Below are 3,465 nucleotides of genomic sequence, written 5' to 3' on the forward strand. Positions count from 1 at the left end.
ACCGGAAGTCTCCCGCTGGCTCCCGGGGACCCTCTGCGCCGGCCCCCCGGCGCTCTGGAAAGACGAATCCCCCAGGATTTAGAGCGCGCGCCCTGAGGCCAATGGGACGCTGGCGCATGGCTGAGTGTCAGGCAGGCTCAGCCAATGAACATGAGCTTTGCAGAGGGGACTCCGCCCCCTACTTGGGTCGCAGAAATGCGTCCCACTGCATCCCCGGAAGCCAGAAGGTGTGCTGAGGCGTCTTAGTAACGAAGCGGGCTCTGGGGCGTCCACCGCGTCCACAGCGGCGAGCGGAGCGGCCAGGTGTGCCCAGGATGTCAGAAGCTGGTGAGGAGAGAGGAGCATGGAGGCACGGACACCCCCCAAAATGGACACAAGGCCGCTCCCGTAGGCGGATCGCCTGCCTGGGCCCGGGAGTCCTCAACCTGGAGCCAGAAGGCCAGGGAGGCAGACCAGAGGACGCGGGGCAGGTGCTGTGGGGGTGGTGGAAGTTTCGGTTCAGCGTCGTCGGGGAGCTGCCTGGAGGAGATGGCAAGTGGCCGAGAGGAAGGTATGCCCTTGAACCTGGGCTGAGCCAGGTCGAAGTTGGGGTCTCCATCCTCTTCCCTCCCTCCTTCCATCCTTCCATCCTTCCCTCCAGCTGGGGATGGAGTCACTTACTGACTGCAGTGTCCACTGTCGCTAGGAACCTGGGTGCCTGAGGTCATATCTTGTGCTGCCACTTTCTAGCCAAATGAACTTGGACAAATTATTTAATCCTCCTGAGCCCCCAAATTCTCATCTGCATAATGGGGACAACAGGAGTGCCGGCTTTCTAGAGTGGTCGTAAGGATTTGTTCAGTTAGTACACATCAAGCTCTTAGAATAATATCTGGCACTTAGTAAGTGCTAATCAATATTAGTTACTTTTACTGTTATTATGATAAGTATTTGACAATGTCTGATTCAGTGGCTCCTGCCAATGAAATGTATCAAAGCACAAAGCTTCTTCTCCCTAAAAGTATTGGGATATGTGGCCTCTTGAATGTCTTGTAGGCCCACAGAAAGCAAGCTTTACAAACCACTTAGGGATGAAGATGGAGTGAGCCACATCTTTGTGTCAATCAGGGTGCATGTGACTGGGGATCAGTCCCAGACCAGCGGTAAATGATAGCGTGTCTCCTCCACCCCCTCTCCCTCAAGAGAAACCCCAGGACAAGTTCACAAACTTTTTTCTGCTTAAGAATCCTCACCTGGGAGCCAGTTAAAAATGCAGTGTCCTTGGGAATGGGGACCCATAGCCAGCCGGCCTGGGGTTGAGCAGGGTCGCAGGGCCACTATTAGTAACCATCTAAGCCAAAGAAGGCCAACCAAGTTTTTTGAGAGTGACATCTGGGTTCAGGGTAAGACAGAGGTAGATGGTAACATTTTGATAAGAGGGTTGGGTTTTGGTCTTGGGGTAAGAAAACAAAACAAAAGAACACCTTCCAGTGTGAGGAGTGCCCAGGGCCTGGTGGGTGAGGTTGCCTGTCCTTTCCCTCTTCCACCTGGGGGTGCCGTGGTCTTAAGTTTAGTTAGGGTCCATGTAGAGCTGAGATTTCAGTAAGGAGGTAATGCACATTTGTTAACGTCTTTCAAGGGTAGACTGTGTGTGTGTGTGTGTGTGTGTGTGTAGACCTTGGCTGTGGATGGTGGCTTTATTTGTTATTTTTCCAATGCAAGATTTGGGAGATCCAGCTCTTCCTTAACTCATGGATTTCCTATAAGACATTCTAAACCAACAGCTTCCTTGTAAGATTTCTTGTGGCCATGTGTCTCACCCTACCATTTCAGATAAATAGTTCGTTGGTGGCCTGATACAAGCAAAAAGGACCCAAAAGACTATTTTACCAAATTTGGAGAGGTCCTTGACCATACTATAAAAATGGATCCCAACATTGGAAGATGAAGGGGTTTGGGGTTTATCCCCTTTAAAAATGGAGAAGGTAAGCTGCGTACTCCATCAAGGGCCCTTGTGTAGAGAATTTCTTTCTAAAAGAACATCATGATCACGATGAGTTTGTGTGGGCTGCATGTGGCCAAGTGTCCTGGGGGAAAGTAGAGTTTAGGGTCTTACGATGTAAGTGGGGAGTGAGAAGTATATGGGTTGAGGTCCAGGTAGAGGACAGTAGATATTTCTTTCCTATTTGGGGCACTGCACCAAACACTTCACATGTGAGGACTAGAGAAATATCCAAGGATGCAATGAGGTAAGTATTATGTAAGTGTCGTTTCACAGAGAAAGAAACTAAGGCCCGGAGAAGATTCAGTAACTACAGTAGATCACACAGTGAGTAGGGGGTGGAACAGTGAGGATTTCCTGCTGCTTATTGTGGAGGAAACAAGTCTTACACTGGGACTGCCAGGACAGGGAGTGAGGACTGATTTATGTGTGTGTGGCTAAACCAGCCTGACTTCAGGTGTAGACAAAGAAAATGAGAATTATAATACCAACGCAAGCATGATCCCTTCACCAAAAAAGAAGGCTGAACGACTGTGTTATTTTAATGACAGATGGATTAGGAGGTAAATAACCCAAACAGAGCATACTGCACCATATGGAGAAAAGAACTTGCAATTGGATACAGTGGAGAAGGGGATAGAAAAGCATGTATGGAGACTGTATCTCACAAGTCCAGGATGAGGCAGGCAATACTTCTAAATCAGTCAAAAGTGTTTTGAGCCCAGCCAGCATGGCTCAGTGGTTGAGCATCGACCTATGAACCAGGAGGTCACAGTTCCATTCCCGGTCAAGGACACATGCCTGGGTTGCAGGCTCAATTCCCAGTGGGTAGTGTGCAAGAGGCAGCCAATCAATGACCCTCTCTCATCATTGATGTTCCTATCTCTCTCTCCCTCTCTCTTTCTCTCTGAAATCAATAAAAATATTTTTTTAAAGTGTTTTCATGTCCCCAAAAGACGCCAGTGTTCAGTCAAAAATAGCAGCTGCTAAATGAATTAGTTTGGGCATACCACACAAACAAACATGCATTATCATATTGTTTCCTTGATTGTTCTATGAAACTGAGTAAATTTACATTTTCTGATTCAGAGGTTGCAAGTAAAATATCTTGTGGGAAAACAAAAGAAGAAATTTCCATAACAGATGTGTTGGCCCCTTACAGCGTAGAGCTGATTTTGCCATATCTCACCAACAATGATGTTTTCTACAGCATATCAACTTCAAGGGATGAGCCAAATCATGGCATCAAGAAAATGTTCTCTTTAGCGCTTAAGTACTTTGACGTGAAAATGGAGTTTTAAATAGTGGGCTTGATATCTATGAGGATTTAACAAAACTGCTGAAATCATAAAACAAAAGATTGTTGATATTTTGTCCAAATGCAAACTAGACTTAACTCATCTATCTGCATATTTATGAAACAGGACAAATGTAAATTTTGGCAAATTCCATTCAGTCTATAAACTTCTTAACAGAGATAATGA

General features: G+C 46.8%; 1 long non-coding RNA gene across 1 annotated transcript; it reads left to right on the forward strand.

Annotated features, from left to right (window-relative positions):
• The first annotated feature begins 458 nt into the window (after nucleotides 1-458).
• Nucleotides 459-2,858, forward strand: LOC129150580 (uncharacterized). The gene is made up of 3 exons (XR_008557292.1): nucleotides 459-550; nucleotides 1,813-1,964; nucleotides 2,533-2,858. It is a non-coding gene; the product is annotated as an uncharacterized LOC129150580 (long non-coding RNA).
• The last annotated feature ends 607 nt before the right edge of the window (nucleotides 2,859-3,465 follow it).

Source organism: Eptesicus fuscus, chromosome 10 (assembly GCF_027574615.1).
Source record: "Eptesicus fuscus isolate TK198812 chromosome 10, DD_ASM_mEF_20220401, whole genome shotgun sequence".
NCBI lineage: Eukaryota > Metazoa > Chordata > Mammalia > Chiroptera > Vespertilionidae > Eptesicus > Eptesicus fuscus.